The sequence below is a fragment of the Tachysurus vachellii genome, chromosome 14 (genome assembly GCF_030014155.1).
Source record: "Tachysurus vachellii isolate PV-2020 chromosome 14, HZAU_Pvac_v1, whole genome shotgun sequence".
NCBI classification, from domain to species: Eukaryota; Metazoa; Chordata; class Actinopteri; order Siluriformes; family Bagridae; genus Tachysurus; species Tachysurus vachellii.
In genome coordinates this window covers 16,995,424-17,023,403 of record NC_083473.1, presented here as the reverse complement: position 1 = coordinate 17,023,403, position 27,980 = coordinate 16,995,424, and the positions used below count along the sequence as shown (strand labels likewise).

The 27,980-nt window shown below is 39.5% G+C and overlaps 1 protein-coding gene across 3 annotated transcripts in view; it reads right to left on the bottom strand.

Moving 5' to 3' along the window:
- Positions 1–14,630, bottom strand: part of plxnb2b (plexin b2b) — a 136,241-nt gene extending 121,611 nt beyond the window's left edge. For all 3 annotated transcript variants that reach the window (XM_060886286.1, XM_060886285.1, XM_060886287.1), the window contains exon 1: positions 14,217–14,630. The gene's annotated coding sequence lies outside the window, so the exon portion shown is untranslated. The remainder of the gene's footprint in view (positions 1–14,216) is intronic.
- Between the last annotated feature and the right edge of the window lie 13,350 nt (positions 14,631–27,980).

Genomic DNA, 27,980 nt, shown 5'->3' with positions numbered 1-27,980 from the left:
AGCGAGGAAGCAGCTGAAAACAGTCATTGTTTTATCTGAACTACGCCTTGACTGCTGAGTGACACAAAAGGAGGACTTTCACAGGAGAGAAATAAAACCTTCCAGAACAATCAGAAACTGTCCAAGCTTTGAACGCACAGCTTCCGCAGAGAAATAACCTTCCGGGAAGGTGTAACAAGCCTTGAGTGAATGTCAGCTCTGAAGAAAGACCTAAAATTTTGGGTGAAAGAACATACGAGAACTGGATGACACCAACCATGCTGGTGTCCTTGTCCAAACTGGAGTTGGAGCATAAAGAGGACTTTTACAGGAGAAGTTTGTCCCCAATGTTCACCTAGTCCCTGGTATTTATGTATAGATGACGTAACCTACTTTACCTTCTGATGAGAGTGATGTCTTTGATATACACACAGTGCCTGCGGAGAGGACTCACACAGGGTGTCAGGGCCACACAAATACACAAACTCTCTGTCTCACAGACACACACACACACACACACACACACACACACACACACTGCAGCCTGGTTCAAACATAGTTAGTCCACCTTGTTAAGGGCAAGGCCAGGTGGTACAGGTGAGATTGGAGCCAGACATGCCTTCTTCTCGCAGGCAGAATTGAATTATTGATCAGCCAGCAGATTGCGTTATGAGGAATTCATGTATCTGTGGCTGACTTGCCTGATTCCAACTGAGCTAGTGGCAGTGCGAAATAGTGTTAGGGAGGGGTTGTCGGAATTGTGCACTTTAAATCAGGATTATTTTCAGAGAGCTAGATTGCACTTAGACAAGTCAGGGCAAACAGAATCGATCAGTCTGTTGGTAGATGAATACAGACAGCTGGCTATGTCTGGTCGCCCCCAGAGCCTTGAGCTTTACTCTTCAGTCAAAGGGTCTTGTCATCTGAACTTGAAGGAAATCGAAATTCTCAGGCCTCAGAACTGATCAGTAAAAAGTGTGTTTGTGTCTGCGTCATGAAGGGGGGGTCTTACCGCTGAGCCCGACAGGGGGTCTGGCCTGGGCATTAGCCACACAGACCAACACCGCAATCACTCTCGGATTGATTGGACGTCTGTCACAGGGTATTTTTAGTTAGTCACTTAAAGAGAGTACTTATAGGAGCCATTCAACCTGACAGCACTGCCAGCTCTTTTCCAGATACCTAAGAAAACAAGTGCTGACAGAATTTGTTTCACACCACCTCAGTGAACCCTCTTCAAATGGAAATCCTCTCACCTCATCCTAGCCAATCCGATCCCTGAACACCCCGCTGTGTGTGACTGGTCTGAACATCACATGCTTCCTCGCGTTATCGCACAGATCAACATTTCAATTTCCTCTAGGGCTGCAAGTGCCTAATCAGATTGACAAAATCTTGTGATTAAGCTGTATATTAATACAAATTCAAACTGTCGACATATTTACTATCATTATCATTCCACTAACCTCCACTGAGATACCGGACAGTGTTACCTTCTTAACATGATGCCCATGAAATCTTTTTCCTCACTATAGCACATTAAGTACCTACATCCAAATAAAACCATAGAACAAATGCTGGATTTTACTAGAGGTCAGACTTCTGACTTGAAAAAAACAAAGAAAACTTTACTCAACTCAGAATTCCTACTTAGAGTTCAACAAGTGACAACAAATCGACATAGCCGCTCATAGCATCGTTAGTAAACAAACCTCTGAGCATTAAATGAGTTAAGTTAAATGAAAATACTGTTCATACAAGCGTTTAGTTCGGTCAACACAACTGCCTGTTAAATCTGTAACAAATTGTAAATTGAGTGAGCTCCTGAAGAGAAAACATCCTGATGCATCCAAGAGCTCATAAGAGGTCAGGCGACTAGCGATAGCTAGTGGTGCAACAAATTATAACCATAATCTAAGAGAAAATTGCTATTGATATGATGACAGCAGTTCCCACAAATTAAATTTGCTCTGCTTTTACATGCTACTCTTTAAACATGACTCTTATAGCCTCACACAATCCAATTTTATACAGCGCTCGTGTTCTGCTAGCTAGCATTCCTTAACCCCTTAAACTGAGCACATGCTAGTCAGCTTTGTCTGTGGATCAGAGGAAAACTTGTGTGCGTGTGTGTGTGTGTGTGTGTGTCTGTGTGTGTGTGTGTGTGTGTGTACATTTATCATTTATGTTCTGTTGATCAATACTCACCTTTCAGACCGCAAAACTACCGCTAATGTGAGGTAAAATCGAAATATTCTTTCGTAAGTTGATGAAAAAGCACAATTGATGAATTTAAGTCAATTTAAGTTATTAGAAATGTAATTGGATTGAAAATACACATCACGACATCACATCTGTGTTATTTTATCATTTCAGCAATCGTTAATAATGAATGGTTTTATCTCTTTATGTACAGTAGCTTTAACAAACTGATCTTCTGCATATGATTTGTATGCTGCTGTGTTTTTCTTGATTGAATTATTAAGAGGATTTAAGTCTTGAGCATTTTAAATCTTTACAGAATTGCAAAACAATTCAGAGTTGCAGCTGTAATTTCCAATTCTTCTGTTTGCTTTTCAAAACATGAACAGCATGAACATAGTTATTATTATCACCACACCACATTCTTTTCTCCCCTCTCTCCCTCCCTCTCTCTCCCTCCCTCTCTCTCTTTCTCTCCACCACAAAATAAACCAAATTTTTTCTTGATATGATGTTGGCTTGGCTCACAGCTCCCTCAAAATCAGTGTTCTAGAAAGCCACACAAAGTGATTAGCGTATATACAAAAGGACAGTGAGTCTGCCGTTGGTTCTTATTTGGTTAATTACTTAACTGAAAGTTCACTGTCAGCTACAGAGGCTCTTTACTGGGTCGGGTTTAGCATGTCCTCTGCCACAAATAGGAGTTCTGTTGGTTCTTCAGTCGGTGGCCCGGATTAACACAGAGCATGGAAGTGTAACAGTGTAATGAGCGAGGTTACACAACAGAGCATGGCACAGATGACTGAAAATCCCAGTACAAACCTTTACTGTTCACTATATGTCTGGCAAAGAACCCTAGTAAAATCTCACAGGGTTTAAAAAAAAAAAAAACTTTACGCTGATATCCAGTTTAATATTTGCTCTAGCGTAATATCAAATATAATAATCCACAACAAAAAGCTGCTGCATTAACTACGGTTGCTCGGTCGTCTTCTCGGCTAACCTTGTTAACCGCCAGAGTGCTCCAGCATCATGTCGCCAAAGCTATAACACTTGAGAGCTTTTTCAAATGGAGAGCAGAAGCTATGCTAGCGTAAGCGTCTCTGGGCTCCATTAGAACACTGAAGTGGGACGGCATACTGGCTGTTGACCTTGTTCCTGTGTTCATTTCACCTCTGGGGAATCTTTCTCTCAATTCAGCACCTCACTTGTAGATGGCTGACCTCTTACCTTTCTTGAAGGTGTAATAAAATCACTAGCAATATATCTATACACACACACACACACACACACACACACACACACATATACTTTATGCACATAATTTTCGTGTAGTGATGCAACTTTGCCTTTTGCCCAAGACAGGATAAACATGGTGTGCAATTACAGAATCATATAAACAAAGGCTGGACAGAAATGCGCTCATCTGTGAGTCAAAGGCTTTCCAACGCTACTGAAAATAAACTAAACAAATTAAATCCATCAGATTATTTAGACAAGAAAAACAGTGGAATTTGGTTAGAACATTGGAAGCTCTTAGAGAGAGGAAATAGCCGTGCCACCCCTAAACCACATCTCAGAACGGTGACGTCAAAAAAGGCAACAGAAGGAAGGAAAGTTTGGGATCTGGTGGACTTGCTGCTTTAAAGTTTTACTGCTGTATCGCAGCAACTGCATGGAGTTTTTTTGTTACTGTTTGTTACAGCAGCAACGCTCCCACATGCAGCCTACACCAAATTTATCATGCTCAACAGAGCTGGAACAGATCCTGGGGCAGCTGTGGCACTGTTTGGTCATTCCAAGCTGCAGCATTTCTTGCCATTGGGAAATTGACAAGAGACGAGAAACACGGAACGGTTCGAGGCGAAAACTCATTCCACAGCAGGAGCAAAACAACAGAGTAATGACACACACTGATAGTCTGCACAGCATCTCCATTTTGACTGTGTGCTTGCAATTTCGATTTCTCACTGAAATGTTCTGCCGTGCAAACAAACTGAACATAAGGACTCTTAAACAACCAGCCTGTGCCCCCAGACCCTACTGCTTTGCTTTTTCTTTAGCTAATCGCAAACTCATTTTAAAACAGACCCCTTTAGCATAGATCTCAGCACTAAACAGCAGAACGTTCCCACTTCCTGAGCCTGGAGCTCAGTAATAAGGTTGTCTGACCCCACCCACATCTCTTTGCACACTAATCACAATAATTAGGGGTCTGAAAGATGCACAGATCAGTTGTGTGAATCACGATTGATGCACAGTAACTACAGAGCCCAAGCAGATTGGGACCACACAGGAACGTGAAGTGCTAAGGACTAAGAAGCGCGTGCTTTTCTTTGTGGTTTGTGAGCATGTGCTGCATATTTACAATTGCCGTCTGGCCCGGCGGCATGTTTGCCTCATCCAGGCGCGTGCATGCAGATATTTAGACATGTTTATGGTGGTTACTCTAAGGAAAATGATGTCAGCCATGTGTTTGGGTTTACTGTCCTGAATCCGTAAAGCTGACACAGTTCTATAATATAATATAATAAACCACCCTGAGAAGAGACTTCAGGCTCGACTAAATTAATACATGCACAAAAGCTAATCACAAGACTGCAGGAAGGAAGAGAGAAACAATAATAACTCATGTCTGTGTTGAAGGAGTGGAAGTGAAAGTACATAACAGAGATGTAGTTTCTGAGAACTGGTCCAGATGAATAAAAGACACGGGTGTCTGCTCAGATCACCGTGAATGCACTCAGTTCGCTGGAGGCATCTGGAGAAACCCGAGACACACAGCTACAATGACACATTTTTAAGAAGCATCAAGCCGGAAGACACCAGCCTCGGGCACAACAATGATGGAACAGAAAGAAAATCTTAATGCGACCGGGACAGACTGAGAGAAGAGAAGATACAAAGAGAATACAAAACTCTAAAAAAGTATACTGAAAAAAAGTTAGGAAAAAAAAATTAAGACACATTTAAAGTACTGATCAAAAGAGTTCCAAAGAAGAAGAATGCAAAACAAGAAGTCCTAACAGCGTGAGACTGACTGGGGAACGTTCACCTCTGTTTTAATGGACATAGTTGGAATTCCTGGCTCTCTCTCTGTTGTAGCTCTGGGATCCTTTCCAGCAAACAACTCGGGCCGAAGCCTGCAGCTCACCAAACACCCCACTGCTCACCGACACTCCAAACTCTCCTGTACAGCCCTCACTGCCCCAAAACGACTTACCTCTGAATTAACACCCAAAGGCTGAAGCAGAAAAACAAATCAAATGAAGTAATGATGACTACATAACTCAGTAAATAGAGTAAGAAAAGAGTTGAAATTCAAAGGTGTCCAAGCTCTGAATTTTTAACTACATCTTTATACTCTGTATTTTTTATCTACACTAAATGGTTAAATTATGTGAACACATGGCGACTGAACATCCTCTTTAAAAGCCATAGGCATTAATATGGACCTGGTCCCCTCTCTGCTGGTTTAATAATATCCACTCTCAGGAAAGGTTTTCTACTATATTCTAGACTATGGCTGCCCACTCAGACAGAAGAGACCAGGCACTGATGTTTAGTTCATCCTAAAGGTGTCCAGTGGTGTCAGAGTCAGAGTTAAGGTGTCAGGGGTCTGTATAGGACAAGTTCGTCACTCCAACCTTAACCTTCACAACATGTCTTCATGGAGCTGCTGTGTGCACTTTGTGTCATACTGGAACAGAGTTTGAGTTTCTTAAGACTCTCTCTTGAGACCTGCGCTGTGTTTTAGAAGAAGAAGTCTTTATTTAACATATACATCACATCACTGTGAAATTCTTTTCTTAGCAGATCCAAGCTTGTTAGGAGGTGATACATCAGATCCCTGGAGCAGAGGTTTAAGAGCCTTGCTTAAAGGCTTAACAGTGGCAGCTTGGCAGTGCTGAGGCTTGAACCTCTGACCCTCTGTTCAGTGACCCAGAGCCTTAACTGTTGAGCTACCAGTGCACCATATAACATGACTCAACACAACAACTGGGTCATTCAGTCACCTGAGATGTTACGGAAAACACAACAAAAACACAATTTCATCCTCGTTGATGATATAAGAAGCAATAAAATATTACACTTGACCCAGTTTTCCCTTTTTGGTTCCTGAGTCACTAACAAGCCAAGCAAAAGCACCTCTGAAATTTTGAGATTCTCGATAGAGGGCTGAATGAATCATTTAACACAAGCGTAACAACCATTCCTCTTCTGCTGACTGATCCACTCCATGCCAGCAAAATCCACCCCATGCTGAAGCGACCTTGGCTTCCAGCTGTTGCCAAATTTCTGACCCTTCCTCCATCTGTCACAGCAGTTACAACTCCATCCAATCTCCTTCATAATTAATCTCTGAGAGACGAATGGAAAACGTTTTTTTTTTTAAACAGCTTCCATACCACATCATCCTGAGTTCCTGTGAGAAGTATTATAAACATGATAATTAAAAACCCGGCTGAAGTGAACCATTTGCTCTGTTTGGGGATTAACACCAGCATTACACTTGTGGAAATGAAATATAACCTCTAGTGCTTAGAGTAATACCTCTCAAAAAAGAAGAGAAACATTACTGCAGAAACAAAAGTGGCAGTGTGGGTGACAGCGACATGAAGTGGATCTATCATTTAGCACTTATGTGTTCAGCTGAGCAGGGTTTGGGCGATAAATCACTTTTTTTTACACAGCAATAAATAAAGAACGCATCAGTATTTCAGAAAGCTTAGTCTCATCCCCTCATCCCCTAACACACCAACTCCTAAAAAGAAAGAAAGAAAAAAAACAGGAAGCCAAACTGCGAAAACAGGCTTCTAGTAGATTCTGTTTAAGTCTTTAGAAAAGCTTTTAAACTCAAAGCAAAACTAAATCCTTTCTTTCTATTTTAGCCCAACAACACAACTTGAAAAGCTGCCAAATCAAAGCACGTCTAATCAGGGTTTGGACTGGCTGCTTGGATTAGAATGATGAATTAAACGGAGGTATTACAACTTCAGTTGAACATTACGTGATGGAACTATTGTACAATGTGCGTGGTTATTAAAAAAAAAAAATCCAGAGATTTTTTACATTTTCTTAACTCCGTCTTCAAATACGGCATGAGGAACAGAAATGAAATGAATTTTTTTTTCTGTTTAGTTTTCTGACTACAATTTAAAAGTTATAAGTTGAAACTCGAGTTGAAACAAAGCTGATGCTCAACTCATGTTTTTAAGCCAGCAGGTGAACTTTTGATTCTAGGATTAAGCATCTTGAAGTCTACAATTATATTACGATGCTTGAACAGATACTTCTGTCTCACCGGAAAATGTTTTTCCTACAACAGACTTGTATCAGGGTTATGGATTTATTTTTTTGAGACAGACTCCCAATTATCACTTAAACATACATAGCCAAAAAAGTCTTTTTCTCTCTAATACATGATAGACAGACGCCCTGAACTCTTCCTTAAGCTCCGCCCTTTTCCCTCATCTCCTGTGGTCCCTCAAAATAAATGGAGAGTATTTTGAGTTTATTAATGTAAAATAAAATCTATTGGCATATGTTAACTTTGCTAACATTAGACAAGTACAGTAGTGTGTAAAAGTCTTAGGCACCCTGATGCTTATAGCAGTCATTTTGGTTTGAGATACGTGGCTGTATGTATGCAGTACAGCGCACCATCATTTGGTTTTAGTTTTTGGCTGAAAGAGAAAAGCGAACACCTTGAAATAGTCCTGGAAAGAAAATGTTACTGAATGACTGAATCTAACATGTTACTACTTTAATGTTGAAGGTAATGAAAATGTTATTAAATCCTGTTTTTTTTTTGTTGTTGTTTTGGCTCCGTTGATCAACATTGACCAGCATCAACAAAGAAAACGTCAGTCATTTGGACATCGAAAAACAAGATTTTTTTTTTTTTTTTAACGGTTTACTGCCTATAACTGCAGAATCAGTTAAACATACACAGTAAGCAATAAAGTGACAGAAAACCGTTCATTTTCTATGTATGAGCGTGAGACAGCCGAGATCAGCGACAGCATCTGGTAATAAAGCGACAGCTCGACAAGCGTCGTTTTAGCGGCGATTCTCAATTCCACACAAATTAAGAATGATGCTGGGAAGTGACATATCCAAAAAAATGACTGGAAGGATCTCTGGAACCAATCCCTTAGTACTTTCGTGCTGAAATTAATTCAATCTAAAACCTCCAGGTTTGTTTCCAACATCCTGTTTACTGTACGATGCACAGAAATGGAAGAAAAGCCTGCAGTGGGTTTATTTTATCCTACCATACACAAGAGATATATACATGAGCAATTCGATGTGTACAGAAACATTTAAATTTTATTGGAAAGTCGAGCTGATCTGTGCTTTTGGTGAGCGTAATTAGCTAGCTAGTGAGCTTGTTTGGCTAATCTTCGTGTATCAGACATCCAGTTTGAAAACGGATTAAGTAAAAATCAAATGTAATTAGAAGAGTTTCTCATCAACATTAGCATTTGCTACACACAGACAAGAAACAACAAGTGACCCAAGTGCTGGTCTGATGTAGGTTTATACTGAGTGTAGTGTAAAATATCCTGATGCTCTGATATTTAAATGTTAATGGTTTAAAAATGTACAAAGCTCAAATGAATAGCAAAACTGCTTCCAACACCCAGCTCTATTGTACATTATTTTGCATGTTCAAATTACTTTGTATCAGAAATGTCCCACTGGGTGTTTAACAGTCCACATCAAAAAAAAAAAAAAAACACAGTACCTATCAGCTATTTGAATAGAGTGTGTGTCTGTAGAGGTGCAGGAAGATCTCAGCCCTACATCCCATTCTGCTAGGTCATTCTCTGGTGATGGGAAGAGACCGTGTTTCTCACACTCCCCTGTGAGGCTAATTCTACGCTGATGAACCATTTCATGCTTGTAACCAGACCCTTTGAACCAAGAGCTCACCGTCCTCTAGGCTGAGTCTGAATCTGTGTGTGTGTGTGTGTGTGTGTGTGTCCAGCCCACACACATCATGGATCTTCCCATTACATGAAGCATTTTTATATAGACAATGAAAGTTTATAGGTACACAAAGAAAAGGCTTATCAAATCGAATGCATTTTAGTACACAAACAAAAATAAACAGAATATATATATATAGCAAGCGAGAGTGAGAGAGAGTGAGAGAGAGAGAGAGAGAGAGAGAGAGAGAGAGAGAGAGAGAGAGAGGGATAAAGATAATGAAATAAGATCACTGTGCTCTGGCTTAAATGTAGTTTATGGTACTACGCTCATGTTTAAAGTCTATGGATGAAGAGTGGGCGTCAAGCCCAGACTGGATCACACTCACGATGCCAGCTGCTGGAGATGTGTGAGAATGTGTGTGATCTCACCTCATCTCTTCCACTTCCCACCATCAGATAGAACTGAGCTTGAGGGGTGAAGGAGAAAAGTGGGGAAGGGTAAAATGCAGTGCACAAATCTTACCAGTTACTCGTTTGGGTAAATGGTTTACTGTTCTAGAGCCAGCTTCTGATTTGGAAACAGTACTAACTGTTTAAAAAAGACAGGGGAGCTTCAGTGTATAGAACTTTGAACAACATGGTACTCGATTAAAATATCTTACTTATTTGTACAGCTTTTTCCATGGAATTTCCATGTACTGATGATCTTTACTGTATCCTGGTGGAACACTGTAAACATTTTATATATCAAGTCTCCTGGAGAGATAACAACACTATCTATTAAAAATCTATTAAATTCTATCTTTTAGAAAGCAACATGGATTTGTTATGACTGTATACCAAGATTTTACTTTTAAAAACTTGTGTTTTCTGAAACCAAAGTGTGTTCCCACTAGACATGTCACAACTTAGTCATTTACAAGAAACTTTCATTCTAAGTAATTGCATTTATGCAAATCCTGGATGATCCACATCCAGGCATAGTGTGCATGTGTGTGTGCGTGTGTGTGTGTGTGTGTGTGTGTGTGTGTGTGTGTGTGTGAGGTTCTCATTACATAACTCTACCTGTAGAAGTAGGATGAGAATGTCAGATAGTGACTAAAGACAAAAGGCGAACATTATTCGAAATCCAGGAAATGATTTTCTCAGAAACAGATTCAAATTAACGTCAGGATGAACACAGGACTAGACATGACAGGACACGTCTGTTTTAAAGGCAGATCGTGACCCATCCGCAGTGTCAGACTACTTCATTCAAAGTAAAAATAGCAAAACTCTAAGATGCAACAATTTTTTTTTTACTGTGCATGTAGACTAGTGGATCGGACACACAAAAACATTATTATTATTGGTGTAGTGGTGGCTCAAGTGGTTGAGACTCTGGGTTGTTTATCAGGGTTCAAGCCCCAGCACTGCCAAGCTGCCACTGTTGGGCCCATGAGTAAGGCCCTTAACCCTCCCTGCTCCAGGGGTGCTGCATCATAGATGCCCCTGTGCTGCGACCCCAACCTCCTCAATTGGGATATGCAAAGAAAAGAATTCCATCGTGCTCTAATGTATATGTGGTGATAATAAAGGCTTCCATGCCAACATTTCATTATGTTACACATTCTGTATTAAAGAAGCATGTATTTAACTCAGTTTCCTCTTTCCTTTATGACCTTACATGTGGATCATGTGTACAAAATATCAGCAACATGAAAACAAAAAAAAATCAAAAGCATATTTCACTGTATGATCAAAATTCACTACAATTACTGAATGTTTGTTTTACTTTGTTGCACTTTTAGAGACAATATCAAGACGATCCTTTGTGTTTGATCAATCTGTCACTGTCCGTGACAATAAGACAAACCAAACCATTTGACCATTAACCAACAAATCATTCAGCACACCTTCTTTGTTACATTTCAGGTCACTTGGCAGAGAAAACTATGACAAAATGTAGGATCAGAGTTAAATTACAAGGCATGCCACAGTGTCCAGTAGGAAAAAAATACAATTAGACCAGGGTTTCACAGGTCTGGGGGGAGCGTAGACTTTAAAGCTGGATTAGACAGCTTAAAAATACAAGCGGTCAATAACTAATTCCTGTTAGAACAGGTCCTGACACTTACTCTGTCACTCCAAAAAAAAAATAGTCTTTTATTTATTTGGCAGATGCTTTAATCCAGAAATATCAATTCTATCAAAATGACTTATCAGATTACAATCTTAGCATACTGATGAGCAATGGAGGGTTAAGAGCCTTTCTCAAAGGCCCATTAGCAGCTCTTTAGCAGTGACAGGGTTTGAAGTCGCAACCTTCTAGTTATTATTACCAACCAATTTCTAGGCAGCTTTATTTTGTAGCAGTTCTATTACTAATTTAATGACAGGGTCTGGCACATAAAACAAAAATGTAAAACTAGCTAACAAAGCTGTGGCCCTGCACTGCAATTTAAGAATGACTGAGACTCAAGTTCAACTGTCAGTGACTTCGCACCTTCAGATAGGAGATTTACAAAAGCATAATCTCCCTTTTATTAAGTAGGAAATCTTAGTCATCACTTTAAGAGCTGCTGATTTAAAGCGATGCTATCTCTAAACGGAAAAGCAAAACAAGTTCGGCAGGTAAAAGCGGCGTCGTTGCAGAAAAAAAACACAAACAAAAGGGAAAATTCGAGGCTGTTATGAGGGAAGAATTTTGCACACGCCTTCATGCTATCATCCAGGCTTAGTTTATATAGAGGAGAGAAATCGACTAATCTGTAGTTTAATCTGTAGATTAGTCGATTTATAACCAATAAAACCGAATGAGAGTTTGACAAACTGATGAAGTTTAGTAGATGTCCTTACACTATTATAAACAAAGAGTCTTTAGCATGATTGTACATGCTTTTGCCGAAGCGAGTGTTATGAAAGATCACTTACTGAAGCAGTTTAATGGTGATATATTATATGCCAAGATAAAGCATCAGTTGTTGAGTGTATAATTTCGGGTGCATCCTTTACTTCGATGTGAAACCAACTCACTTTGAATTAAACAACACAGAGAACACAAAAGATCAACAGACCTCAAAATGACAGCAATTTACCAAACGGCAGTAAAAGGGAAGGTAAAATATAGCCTCTTCTGTGCAGAGCTATTCGGGAGGAGAAATGGAAAATAAGGGGCTTACAAACAGTAAGTCTAGTGTTTTATAAGCACTAATAACTAACGGAAACTTATGACTGAACACAAGACAGCATTGTCCTTCGAAGGTTTTTAGTAATGTCAGGTGTTGGGTTGGGTTGTTTAAATAGAAATAAGCTGAACAACTTAACTGACTTGCTTATGATTGTGAGTAATGAACGTATTTCGACGTTAATGACATTATGGAGATAGGCTTGGGGGAAAAGCATAGTGACTGAAGGTGAATGGGGTCATTCTAAGCTGTGCAGTATTGAGAAATCATTCATCGCCACTTTGTGCCTCTGATAAGGGAATAGCTGACATTTCTATCTATTCCATGAGCAGGAGATAAGCATTGAAAATGAAAAATCATAAAAAAAAATGTTTATTTAAAATTGTTACAGAAAGTGTGGTGAACGATTGGGTAACACAGAGATGCATGCACAGATGGCCTGTGTTTGGGCTTGGATGCCCCTCACTGTCCAGTGAGTAAGAGCAATCGGGGCCACTCCCAGTCCTTGTCACACACACACACACACACACACACACACACAAAGAGAAAGTCTCTTTATTCCTTTTCCTCATGACTGAATTTTGTTGAATGTTATTTAATGAGGATAATCCCCAAAACAAGCAGTTTCTCTTCTACAGTAAAGATCTGTCAGATTTCTCAGAGATCTAAGGTCTCAGTCTAAGGCACATGGTACATGGTACCAGGGACCGAGAGACACAAAACCCTCAGACAGCGCTGAATGGGACTTACTGTCTTGCTCTTTTGTCTCAGCACCAGAACTAACACGCACATAAAAAGGAGCTTTTCTATCATCTTCTGCACACACAAACACACACACACACACACAGACACACACACAAAGAAATAAGCATACTAGATGAAACCAGAACCAGGAAGCAGCTGATGGACAGTAGTAACTTTATGCTTACGGTCATTGCCAGTGAGACTAAAAGTGGATGGTCTGATGAAGGATGAAATCATTTGTTCTTCCTAAAGCAGTACACACGAATAAATGTACGCTGTCTAAATTGTTTTTATTTGATTCCCTTTTATCTGAAAGAAGAGCTTTTAAAGCTTTTTCACACATTCTTCTTGTATGTATAAAAAAAAATTGCCTTTATAAAATGAGCATGAGACTGCAAGCTCTGGGTGTTCCTTGGTGGATGTAATGCTATTGAGAATTCATCATCCAAATGGACTCCTAGAAACATCTGAGAGACAAACTTGGTGTATTATTCTGAATGCATGTCCATAAAACTGTAGTAAGTTTGATTCACACTTTATAAAAAAAAGACCACACACAACACTCAACACTCAGTACTCTGCTGTACAGAATAGTAGAAGAGTGTATTCAGGGAAACGGAGATTAAACGGTGTGTTTTAGAGCCAAACGCGCAGAGACGCCAGCTGTTGGACGCATTGTTTCCAAATCAATTACGGCGTGACCACGTCCCAGTTGATCTATAAACCAATCCCCATTACTCTGCCAGCTTATATCTACATCGGGTACATAAATACATCACAATAAACAGGAAGCCGCCCAACATGGCAACAATAAACGCGCGCGAGAATGACCCTTAACGCGCAGCGGTGACGACCGGGTCCTAATGATGCGCGAGACTGCTTTTTGTCTGTCTGTCTGTCTGTCTGAGATGCTCTGCTTTCACATGTTTCATCTGATATAGCTTTCAGAAAACCTCGGATCGTCTCACGCTCGCCTTGTTCTTTCTTAACTTGCCCGCTTGCGTAAACGACGTGATTAAACCGCGCGCCTCCGACACTTTCCTTCAAAAAACAACAACAACAACAGAAAAGCGCGGAATAGTATCGTTTGTTAGGGAAACACACACACACACACGCACGCACGCACACAAACGCACACACACACACACACACACACACACACACACACACGCCCCACTCTACTCACCTTGGCAGAATCGGTAGGAGCGGAACAAACAGGTCCAGACAGCGGTTTTGGTTTAAAAAAAATTGCAAACAAACAAATAAAACGAGAAATAAATTCCCCCAAAGTGACGCCAACGCAAAAAAAGTTCACATCTTACTTTTGCAGAGAGAATGGCAGCATTTGGCACAGAGCGCGTTCAGAGATGAACCTCCCATTCAACAAAAAATGCATCGAGGCAAAATAACTGTCAGTCTTTCTCCACGCCCAGGTAGCGGGTCACATGACGCGTCCAGGTGTGCACGTTGTCTGTGTGTGAGTGTGTGTGAGTGTGCGCGCGTATGCGTATGCGTGAGTGTGTGTACCGAGGGAGGCGAGACCTGCTCGCATCCACATCCGGGCTACACGCCGTTAACGTAGCCTACATGGAGGCGAAGTGTAGCCTGCTGCTATGAAAACAAGACGGTGGGGGCAGAGAGAGCGAGAGAGAGAGGCGGGGGGTTCTGAGAGGAAGGGAAAGGAGAGTGTGTGAAAGGATGGGAGGGAGGGAGAGACAGAGAGAAATGAGTGTAAGAGTGAAAGAGAGAGCCTGAGAGGGAGGATAGGTTATGCGAGATGAAGGGAGAAAGAGAGTCTGACAGTGTGTGTGTGTGTGTGTGTGTGTGTGTGTGATTGAGAGAGAGAGAGCCTGACTGTGTGTGTGTGTGTGTGTGTGTGAGAGAGAGAGAGAGAGAGACTGACTGTGTGTCTGTGTGTGTGTGAGAGAGAGTCTGACTGTGTGTGTGTGTGAGAGATAGAGAGAGAGAGTCTGACTGTGTGTGTGTGTGTGTGTGTGTGTGAGAAAGAGAGTGAGACGTCTACGATCCCTTTTCTCCTCCCATTTCTAGTAAAGAGCGCTGGAAGATATGTAACCGATAGAAGATGCAAACAAATTAAGCTCTATCATGGAAAACATGCGAACAAGCTCTCCTTTAACACTCGCTGTCCTGGAGGAGCTGATGAGTGGCTTTTTAGCTTGTAGTCTATTGGGCTTCTTTATCTCACCCTCTTCCTGTTCTTCATGCAGAATCACTTGATGCATAATGGCACAAAAATGAGATTAGGTTTTTACTCTAAACAAAGGTCTTGTGTATATCTGAAAGTGTTCTCCGAGTGTTTGTCCAGACTCAGACTTTAACACTAATCACGCATCCATTCATCTGTTCATTCATTTATCCCCAGTAACCCCCTTTATCCTGTTCAGAGTCAAGACATATCCTGGTAACGCTGCAGGAATGTTACTAATCAATGAGTTATTCATCTGAGTTCTATTTGAATTCAAGTCATGCTGCATGACTTCATATTAAGCATGTCTTAACAAATCAGCCATTTAAACCAACCTGAACCTCTGATTAAAATATTGACTTGGGATTTATTCTGATTATCCACCATGAAGGATTTGCCCATGAGATCAGTCACATCGTGATTTTTTTATCCTTTTTAAGGAGAAAACTTGAACATGTTTTCGTAAGCCACGCTACAGATACTTCAATTTAAGAAACATCATCTGTAAATGTGAAACGAATTCTTAAGTAATTGGACGCTTATGATAATGGAGCAACAGGAATAAACATAATACACAAAGATGTATTTAATCCATGCACATCTGAAACCAGTCTTTATCTGTTCTATAACACTTTTACAGTGTTCTATATTTTGATCCTGATCCTATCTGGCAAATTTACACCGCTTTCCTCGGTTGTTATGATCAGCAAGTGTCTCACCAGCACTTTTTTCCTCTTCACTAGTTTACAGTCAGCCAAATTAAATCTGCTGCCTCAGACACTTGTCAAAAGTTAACAGCCTGGGAGGGACCGTCTAACCATAATGGGACAGTGAAAAGTTGATCTCTGTGAGTGAAGAGCAATTTATTGCACCATTCTTTGCCCCACGGTGTGGTTGTAAATATGAAGTTTGCAATCAATATTTTTTGGCACAAATGTATATCACACACTGAGTTCATGCTGTAGTTATTGATTACAGAGCTACTTCTTTAGGAGTTATCACTCTGTCACCTCCCTACACATTTATCCACACAAACCCCCCAGCTCTCTCTGTCTTTTCTCTCGGAAAGGTGGAGACTACTGTATATTCAGACCTTAAAGAAATCCATGCATTTAGATTCTTTCATCTTACCTTCAGTTTATCTTCCTCCCTTTCAATTACATAAATCTCAGCTAGACTACTATTACTATACAGATTCTATATAAAATATTACTAAATGCTAAACAGAGTCGTTTTTCAGGTTTTATTTATTTATTTATTTATTTATTTATTTATTTATTTATTTATTTATTTATTTATTTTAGACTTTCTAGACTTGAGTCAAATTGAAACCCGGAATGTTCAGGCCAAGAATTCTCAGCATTCCTGGAGTTTATTCTCTTCATGTGTAGGGAACAGGCTGTATTCCCACATTAGAGTAAAAACATTTTAAGGATAGCATGAGATTTTGTTTCTGTTTTAGCATATCATGAATTATGTCCTCAAATTTTTTTAATTCTTTAATTCACTTTTAATGCAAAGCTTTAATGCACTTTTATTTCTTACACCTCATCAATTATTAGATTATAGTCACAGAAAAACACAGAAAATCTTAACAAATCAATAATTAGACTTACAGTAGTAAATAATTCGACTTATCACAACTTTTAATCTTGTTATTTTTCCAAATTGCTAGAAAACATCCAACATAAAATTTCCACTGAGTAAGCTGTTACTACCGAATTTCCAAAAATGGATTTAAATGAATGCATGAATATAAACCTGTGATTTTGTCTTGCAGCCATACTACAGTGAGAGCTGCACTGTTAGAAAAAAATCAGCATCCTCTGACCAATCAGACAGTGTTGTGATATCACACAGTTTACCCCAGAACTGTTGAATTCTCAGATCAGAAGGTGTTAATTAATTTTCTAGTTATAACATATAATAATAGGAGATTAATGCGCTCTGTTTACATGATTGTTTCTGTGGTAACAGCTTATACACAGGGACTTGTACTCCATACTATCTAAATAATCTAAATATAATGATTAATGGATTTGAATATAGTGAATAATGCATGGTAGTTTCACCCACAGGAAGACCATCACACCTCTCTGCGGTTCTTCCCCAAATTGGTGCCACAAATATGGAAGCACAAAATTGTATAGAATGTCACTGTATGATGTAGCTTTAAGATTTCCCTTCACTGTAACTAAAGACACTGGGCACAAACCGAGCTCCATGAAGACATGGATTACTAAGTTTGGAGACTTGGAGCTCTGAACTCAACCCTACTGAACACTGTTGGGATGAAATAGAACCACAGACATCAGTGTCTGATCTCACTAATGCTCATATGGCTGAAAGAACACAAATCCCACAGTCACGCTCCAACATCTAGTGGAAAGCCTTTCCAGAAGAGTTGCACTTATTATAACAGTAAATAGGGAATAAATGTGAATCGGGGGGTTCAACAATCACATATGAGTGTCAGTTGTCCATAAACATTTGGCTGTAACATTGTAATATAACAATGAGGTAAATTGCTAATAATTGAATTAGTCTTGTTTTAAAGAAGAATCTGTTTCTAGACCATAGCTTTAACAGTTTTGTATAATAATACCCTGGTCAAGTGTATAACTTATAACCTGAGAATTCTAGCACCTTCAGAAAAGTCTCGTTTAGTGAAAGAACAGTGCGTCACTGGGCATTTATTTGATCTGGCAGTGTTCTGGAGCCGGGTTGTGCACACTGTTACTGTGGTGAGTAGTAAGTGATTTATGGTTATGCAAATTCAGTTGTCTGGGTAGAGAGTGGGTACTGCCCCAAAGACTTATGGGAAAACAGAGACTGACAGCCCTGACTCAGGCTCATTGTGCTGAAGCAGCTGGAAACAAGCCGGCCAGAAGGATGGACTGATAGAGAGAGAGAGAGAGAGAGAGAGAGAGAGAGAGAGAGAGAGAGAGAGAGGTTCTCTTGAGGGAACAGCAACATATGTAAGCTACTGTTTATATGCTTATACATGATTGCAGAAGGATTTCCGTCAGATGACTTCGGGGTAGTAAGTAATGAGATGAAAAAGAAAAAAAAAAAGCCAGTCATGATCATGTGCATATTTTGTAAACTGACGGCATTCAGAGAGACACACATGCCTATTGTGGGGAAGGAATGTGGTCTCTCTATTTTGGGAATGAGCAGTGAGTCTGTGTCCTCAAGATAGCAGGACATCATTTTGCATTGAACCTCTTTTTTCTTTAGATTTTAAACACAATTCCTGTTTTAATATATGCTGAATCAGCATGGTTTGGCTGTTCTTGTCCAATCACATCATGACCTTGACACTAGGAAATTCGAGTCCTGTGATACCTCCGGCCACAGCATACTTACAGCCTCTAGTATGTCAAATCCACTGTATAGTGTGAGCGCCCCCTACTGTATAATATGACTTGAACTCCATAGCAAGTTACATAACTTGTCCAAAGTTAAATCTAAGGAAAATATTAGACCAAATAGCAGTTTTTTTATTCTATTAGTTGTGCCATAATATTTTTAACATCCTTCTTTAAATTCAGTGCATAAAATCATGCAAATTACTTTAAAATATCTTTGGTTAGTGTTCACATCACCATCAGAATAGATAAAAAAATGTGATCTCAGTGATTTGGATCATGACATGATCATTAGTGCTAGACAGACTGGGTAGAAGATTTGTTATAAACACAGTTCAGAATGGTGCCGTAAAGAAAAAACATCCAGTAAGCCGCAGTTCTGCAGATGGAAAAGGTCAAAGGTCAGACTGGTTCAAGCTGAGAGAAAGTCTACAGTAAATCAGATAATCACTCTGTACAATGGTAGTGAGCAGAAAAGCATCTCAGAATACACAGCATACAGCAGAAGATCATGTCAGGTTCCTCTTTATGCTCAAAGCTCAGGCTCCATTGTACTCACCAAAACTGGACAGGTGAAGAAGTATCAAAAGTACATATGTATAGAATATATGGAAAAAAACACAACCTGGGCTGATGAACACAGGGCTGTCAAGTGTCACGCACTTTTTTATCATTTATTATTTATCATATATTTAATATGCACAGCACCCAAAATGTATCTGAGGCTGCCACTTATCAGACAATCAAAAAAAAAAAAAGAGGCTACACAACAGCCAATCAGAAAATAGCACTATTGTATATAGGTAAGATTTAATGCTACAACCAATGAAAAAAAAAAACATATTCATTAGAGAGGGTATTTTCGATGGTCAGTTTGAACAAAACCTCAACACAAAACAGCTTGTCTCTGGACGAGACATTGTCCTCAATCATGACCCTAAAAATGGCTGGGCTTGAGCCGAACTGTTTTAAATGGGAGCAACATTACAAATGATAAAGGAGTCCAAAAAGGCAACAAACACTTACAATAAACAACACCAGTCATAATCTCTCTCTCTCTCTCTCTCTCTCTCTCTCTCTCTCTCTCACACACACACACACACACACACACACACACATTAATAAATGGAAATTGAACAAATACTTTGTATTTGGTTAAATTGCGGTCAGTGATCCTTACCAAACACAACAACACCCCCATTAATGTTTTTTCTTTTTTCCTTTTTTTCCTTTTTTTTTCTGGGGGGATTTGGAGATGTCACGCTTGCCTGTCTTCATAACTTGAGAGCCCTGTGAATAATATGCACCATGTGACACAAGTCGTCTCAATCTGGTTTCATGAATGTGATCTGAATCCAGTAGATCAGCTTTGGGATATTTCAACACTGACCAGAATCACAAAGAAATGTTTCTAACATCTAGTGGAATCCAGGCCATAATGAATTGAGGCTGTTTTTACAGCAAAGTGAGGCCCTGCTCTGTATTACTATAGTGCTCCCAATAAAGTCCTCAGTGAGTGTATGCACTGGTTTGTACTTTACATGTACTAAAGAAAATCAAATGAGAGTGGTTCAGGCTTCATATTTTTACAAACATGGAACTTCACTGTTCACCAGGCATACTTTCTAAGTGAAAGAGTTGTGATCGTAGCTCCACATAGGTGTTAACTCTGAGATGATTCAGGATTGGAAGCAAGACTTGACACCAGATGGAGAACTGACACAGACACGGCTGCCATGGCAGGAGGGAATGGAGCTGAGAAAACACATCAGACACACTCAGAGGCAGGTTATTTCAGGCATGAATACTATTAAGTGCAGGCCTGGAATCATTGCACAAGCCATTGGAGCGCAGCGCTGATTTTTCTCTCTGACTTATGACTCTCAAAGTGCCTGTAGTGGAATAACGTTACACTATGGGAAAGCTCTGGGATCGAGCTAGTTTATACTTCTTGGATGACAGAAAAATGTTAACTGAGATATGTGTAAATCCTATATGTCCTACAGTATACTGAAGGTATACTGCAGGTTATGTATTGTGGGGGATGAAATCAGTCACAGTTCTTCTGTTCACTTGTAGAATTTCTATGTAGAGTTTAGTGCGTACATGTGCATGTGTAATGAACATGCTACAGGGCTTTTGTTTACCCATGACAGCAGCTGTTGTAGTACTTAGGAACAGCTGGCAACACTGACTCAGTTTCTCTCAACCACTGCTCATAGAGAAAATTAATTTTGTAATACTTGGAGAAGGAAAAAAAAAAATTTTTCTTACTCTTGTACACAAAGAAATATATCGAAGACAAAATCTTCTTTCGTCCATTGTATCAGTTGCTTCTTGATATTGGGGTCATCATGTGGAGAAGAAATCGAAGAAAACACAACCTGAAAACCCTTTTTAGTTTTTTTTATTCTGCAGATGAGATAAACGGTCTGTACCAAAAGACCTTCAATAGTCTATAGCAGCAGCCATAATCAAAACATTCATTAACCTGTACTAATTAACTGGTCAATACCAATGATGAAAATATCAACATCTCTCTCTCTCTCTCTCTCTCTCTCTCTCTCACACGCACACACACACACACACACACACACACAACCATAAAGTGCTTTCAGATCATTGCTAAATGTCTATAAATCTGGGTTTCTGGCTGATTCCTGGATTTCCAGTGGTGTAAGAATTGCTATTATCTGGATCATCCTCGATAAACCATTAAAGATTTTTGTGCTAAAACTAGAAACCTTATTAGCTATAAACTATGTGTCCTCTAAAGTGACAGCTCAGACAGCTCTGCTGTTTAAAAACCTGAGATTTAGGTTTATAGTGTAGGCTTTAGAAGTGCATATTTCAGTACGATTTCCATGTTTCTGCTTGGCGGAATGCAAATCCAGTCTCCCTCATGGCGCAGTGGGTATTGCGTGGGTGCTGCCTGGCCTCTCATGCTGAAACAGTGCTGTGGCTCTGCCATCTGCCATGCTCTATTTTCATCCATGGGCTAAGAGTCAAAGGATACATGAAAGGGCCTTTTAATGGGTTTGATGAGTTCTGTTTACATGTTCTGTTTCCTACATGTACAAACTAAAGCTAATGTGCATTACACTGCTATGAACATGGTGGCATAGGTTCCAATATTGGAATTTTATTGTTGTTAGTGATATTTATTCATAGACTGATAATATTGAGGAAATAAAACTATACTTAGGAGAAAAAAAAATAAATTATCCAAGCATTCGCTGGTCTATTAAGTACTCGAGTGTAAAGTCTTGTAAAGCTAAAAGTTGTTTCCCAAGAGAAATAATCGAAGAACCATCAAGGCTTTCAAATTTTGCAGTTCCTTGTCACAGCCTTCCATGCTTTAATTCCAAATGAATTTGCAGAAAAGTTATTATATGCAAAATGAAAAAAGAAAAAATACATACTGCTGTCAATTCCAGTACCACATCATTACACACTTGGAAGAACTTGCCTACATGTCAGACACAGGCTGCAAAACCTATTTCCATTTAATTATATTTTACTGCCATTGTGTAACAGATATATGTAGAGAAAATTGATTATCTGATCTGCATGACACTATCCCTCTCACTAAAGAATGGCCTAGAGTGGTTACTAAACTCCTGAGCATCTCTTGGAACAATCCATCTGTGGGATCATTTGCGGGTCAAAGAAAGCAAATGCATTTAAGAAAACTTTAGAAAAGAAAAGGCAAAACAAGACTTTAAAAGGGTTTCCAAACATCATCAATCAGAAACTGAAACGATTTCAAACATCATGGTTAAGGTTTAAATTATGAACAAGTGAAGGTTTCACTTATGTGATGCTGATTTTTCTTTTTTTTCCTATAGAAACGATAGGCCAAGTTAAACATTTAGCTAAGTTGGATATGAAGGAATTTATTCATAAATCTTTCGTATAATTGTTTACACAAGAAATTTGGCATTGATGAAAATCATCCCAGAAAAACATTCATACCCTTCCTGCTCGTGCTCCTGAGAGTGTGTACATTTATGCATTAGAAGACTAAATATAAATCTCCACTTGTTCGACATTAGACCAGAATTTTATATCAGTTATATACTGAAGAGCGCAAATTCATTTCACTTCATTTCATATAGCTTCATTTTATAATGTGTACAGCGTTTAGCAGGCGCCTTTATACAAAGGGATTTATGAAAGTGCTTTCAGAGTCAAACACCAAATCAATCAAATAATATCAAGAGAATTTTGTGAAAAACGGTTGTTTAATATACATTACATTACGGAAAGAACATAGAAAATGAAAAAGCAAGCCAACACAAAGCCGTCTGTCTTTCAGACTTACTGTAGCCTGATTCTTCACTTCATGCTCCCAGCTGTTTATGCACTTGAGTGTTTATGGGCCTGTGTCAGCGTCACTACATCAAATGAGCTGTGTCGAGAACATGCTTTCCACGTTACAGGTGCACGTACACACACATACGAAAAATATCAGTGTTACTGGAACTTTTGTAATTCTAGCAGAAAGGTTTTGTTGGGTTTGACTTACGCAAAATTTTGTACACATCAATTTTATAAAAAAGACAATGAAGATTAGACCATAAAGATGATCAGTATTTAAATGAGTCTTATTATGAATCTGTGATTTGTATTACAGAGCTGAAGTGTTATAGGAAACCAAAAAGATGTGAGAATTAAAAAAGAAAGGCAAGAAATGAAAAAAAATAAAAATAAATAAAAAATGTGAGAAAAATGATTGAGAGAAAAAAAAACATGATTATCCTGTTAGTCATCAGCACATATTTGCATTTTATATTTTGCTAACATTTTTATCCAAAGTCAAATAAGACGCAACTGCAATTGAGGATGCAACTGAGCTGATAGGGGTTAAGGGCCGAGCTCCAGCACCCAACAGCAGCGGATTTGTAATGCTGGGATTTGAGCTCACACCCTTCCAGTCAGTAAACCAGTAAACCCCTGCCTTACACACCACTTCTCAGATGTGTACTATTTGCTCAGTATCACTGCCAAAAGTGTGCAACATAAAATGAGCGAATCATGAACTGCATGCCCTTCTTATATCAGCCAAAACATTAACATTTAATCCCTGGAGAAAGTGTGATGGTGGGGGCTCTACGGTGTTATCAGGGTTGCCTGCTTGCTACAGGATCCGGCTTCCTTGCTGAATCAGTCAGAAATAGTCCAGAAAGTGGAGGGCAAATGAATCCAAGTGTGTGCCCAATCACATCAGAGCTGCTCCTGATATAAAGGACACTCTTAAAAGAAATGGCTCTATAGAAAACCTAAAATGGTTCTATCACTTGCTTAATAAAAGGAAGCACAAAATGGTTCTATATGTAGAAGTGTTTTGAAAGGAACTGAAATGAACCAATGAGGTTCTCTGAATCAAAAGTTTGATGGTTTCACTTTATTATTCACTTTATTATTCATTCATTCATTCATTCATCTTCTACCGCTTATCCGAACGGGGAGCCTGTGCCTATCTCAGGCGTCATCGGGCATCAAGGCAGGATACACCCTGGACGGAGTGCCAACCCATCACAGGGCACACACACACTCTCATTCACTCACGCGATCACACACTAGGGACAATTTTCCAGAGATGCCAATCAACCTACCATGCATGTCTTTGGACCAGGGGAGGAAACCGGAGTACCCGGAGGAAACCCCCGAGGCACGGGGAGAACATGCAAACTCCACACACACAAGGTAATCGAACTCCACACACACAAGGGAATCGAACCCCGACCCTGGAGGTGTGAGGCGAACGTGCTAACCACTAAGCCACCGTGCCCGATTTCACCTTACGCACTCTTCGACTTAACGTGCTGTTCGAATATTAAAGGTTCATGGTTCTCTGAGTGTTCTACATAATGTTCTATTGGCCAAGTACAAAATATTTGGTTTCTCTTTTATGAAGTGTGTACAAGCTCTGCTAGAAAAATCCTGTATGTTATATGATTCAACACATTTAAAATATTTCACTTCATGTATCATCTTTTCTTATATCATCTATAACTTGATTTATTTCTGTGTTACATTCCTCTTCACCTTATATTTTATCATAAATGATCCTTATCCCTAAAGGCTTATTGGCCACAAATGCCTTTATTAGTGTACATTCTGTACCTCAAAAGGATTCCAGTAGACTGTTTCATTCAGTCTTTTAAAAGCGCAGGTCATTTTTAGCCACATTCAAGGGGAAAGTGTATGTTTACTAGAGACTCTAAGCACTAACAACACTGTTAACTGCATACTCACTAAACTTTCACAATCTCAAACCCCTACAATGTCATGGCCCACTGCTCTCTGTGTGCTTGGCAAAAATAATCGCTGTCAGCAAAGTGAGGAGATCCTGCAGAGAGCAATGAACAGCAACTCTGGCACAAACATACATTCAGCTCATTGACATTCACAATGTTAATGTAAATTCCTATCAGCAGGCAGCAATGAAATGCTGATGAAATAAGATAATACAACACTGATGCTACTTAAGAAAGTAAACAAATAACCTGACATCTACTATATCCACAAACGATCACTCGTTCACAGTCCTTAGTGTGCTTTACTATGATTCTCTTCATCCTGAAGATAGTTATTGATTTAAGTGACTTAACGGCTTTGGATAAAATAGCATGATGAATAAAATTGTCATGGAAACAAGACATTTTCACTTAATTCAATTTTAATTTCTACTGAGATTATAAAAGACACTGTCACAGAGAAGACATCTGGATGTTTAGTTGATGAAGGTTTAGTTCCTTGATGAGCGAACCAGTGTTTTCAATGTCAAGGAAAAATTTCCTGTGAAAGCATGAGGAACAAACCAGAATCAAGAGCAGCCAATCCTTTCCTGTAAATCATCACAGTATACAGGTGTAGAAGAGTCAGCAAAAGCAAGGCTAGCTTGTTGTTAACTCTATTCACTATTGACATCTGGTGAGCTTGATGTATTTAAAGTAGATGATTTCCTTCCTATCTCTGAAGAAATTGTCTAACACTGACAAACATAAAGCTATGACTATAGATTAACATAATGTCCAGTATAAACATATTGTGCAAAAGAAAATCCTGGGATAAGTGTGAGACAGTGTTTATTATGACAGTCTGATGTCGTTTAGTAGTAATTTTTCATTAACTCTCCTGCTGCAAAGTTAAAAAAACGTTGTTGGTTGTTATCTGTACCTTGGTGTCCATCTCAACAACAAGCTGGACTGGAAGGTCAACTCAACTTTCTGGGGAAACCCACGTCCTGTCCGCACGGTCTTGTTCAACTGAAAAGTTGAAATATTTCTTCTTGTCCCTTCTGACAACTGATCTAATTCCTTCCTTTGGCAGTCTTTCATAAACCTACATCACCATTAGAGGCTTTTTACAGTCTAAACAAATGATCAAATAGATAGGATCTGTGTAAATACTATAGATTATACATACAATGGTGAAGATTTATAAAAATCTTCTCTGAAATACAACAGAGGACAACAGAAGACTTAGTCTGGAAAAAATAGAACAGATGTTCATTCTGCTGAGCTGAAGGATCCTAATCTGACACCACAATTAGAAATGCTCAGACCCCCAGTGTGCACTGTCAGTGTGACAGACAACTGGAGCTCAGCAGAGAAAATCAAACTGACAACTTGACTGCTAAAGGATATGAGAGACATTCACTGCTGCCATGATATTCTAGCCATACACTCGACACTGTGGAGCAAGAGGTTATACTATAAGGGGATGTGAAACATGGACAGAGGTAGGGAGTTTACACAAGCTATTTTGATTTAGCTATCCAATAAAGAGGTTTTATATATATATATAACAAGAGGTCTGACAATGCCTCTGTACACAAAACTCGACGATGACACGGACGGGCAAGACTGGAGTGTAAGAACACGACTGGCCTGCACAGAGCCCTGACCTTATGTACACAACTGGCTGACCATGCCAGAAACGTCCAATCTTATACAAAAAAGGGCCAGTGTTGGTGCAGATTTTCATTCCAACAAAGCAGAAGCCAACACTTAATTCTTTTGAAAGTCAAGAACAAACCAGCGGAATCAAGCTTGGCTTCTGCTTGACTGATGAAAACCTGCACACACAAGCCCTTTGCAGATAAGAGTGGATACCCCTGGCATAAACTCTGGGTCAGGCTCCAAAATCTCCTGTAAAGTCTTCCCAGAGACCTGAAGGTGGCCTAAATCTGTTATTTGGATATTTCTCAAATATATGTGGGTATAATTAGTCAGGTGTCTGAATCCTTTCAGTCACACAGTGCACGCAAGAGCCTAGTTCAAGCCTTAATATACCAGACATGTTAGACGAACATTCCAGAAACCCTCAAGAAGCTGGGTTGTACATCTGGATTTTCTCTCAAAGTTTTACATCTATCAGATCTTAAATCATCTGACATCTTTTAATTCCCTGTTTAGAAAATGCATGTATAGCCATAAGTGAACTACAAGAATATTTGCAAAGTATATAACTTTACTTTTACTTTTTGTAAAGTTTTTGTATATTTATAAAAGATTTATAAAAGAGGGTACATTTAGAACAAAGACTATGAGCACCAATATGATATAAATAATGCAAAATACACTCTTACCAGCAAATGTAGATTATGTAAACATCTATCACTCAACATAATTGGGTGGGAATTCATGACAGCTTAAGACATCTTCCATGTACAATACATTTTTGACACATTTAGTACATATCAGTCTTCATTCATTCATTCATTCATCTTCTACCGCTTATTCGAACTACCTCGGGTCACGGGGAGCCTGTGCCTCAGGCGTCATTGGGCATCAAGGCAGGATACACCCTGGACGGAGTGCCAACCCATCACAGGGCACACACACACAATCACACACTAGGGACAATTTTCCAGAGATGCCAATCAACCTACCATGCATGTCTTTGGACTGGGGGAGGAAACCGGAGTACCCGGAGGAAACCCCAGAGGCACGGGGAGAACATGCAAACTCCACACACACAAGGTGGAGGTGGGAATCGAACCCCGACCCTGGAGGTGTGAGGCGAACGTGCTAACCACTAAGCCACCGTGCCCCCATATCAGTCTTATGACACAATATTTATGTGGTAATATACATGAGGTGGAGGATCAAACATTTTGTAAAGATGTAAGTTATTTGACTTCTTTATCACTGTCACTGTCACCATGTGGCTCTGCAGCTCTGTTCTCCTAAAAGGATCAGACAGGTCTTGACAGTGCAGACAGTCAATAAGGCCATGCTTAGATAATGAGAGTGATGGCTGATCTTTCACACAAACAGCACTTCCATCTGTAGAATCAAACAAACTACCAACAGAATGTCATTCAGCTCTCAGACAACTTGGAACAAATCTGGTATTGTTT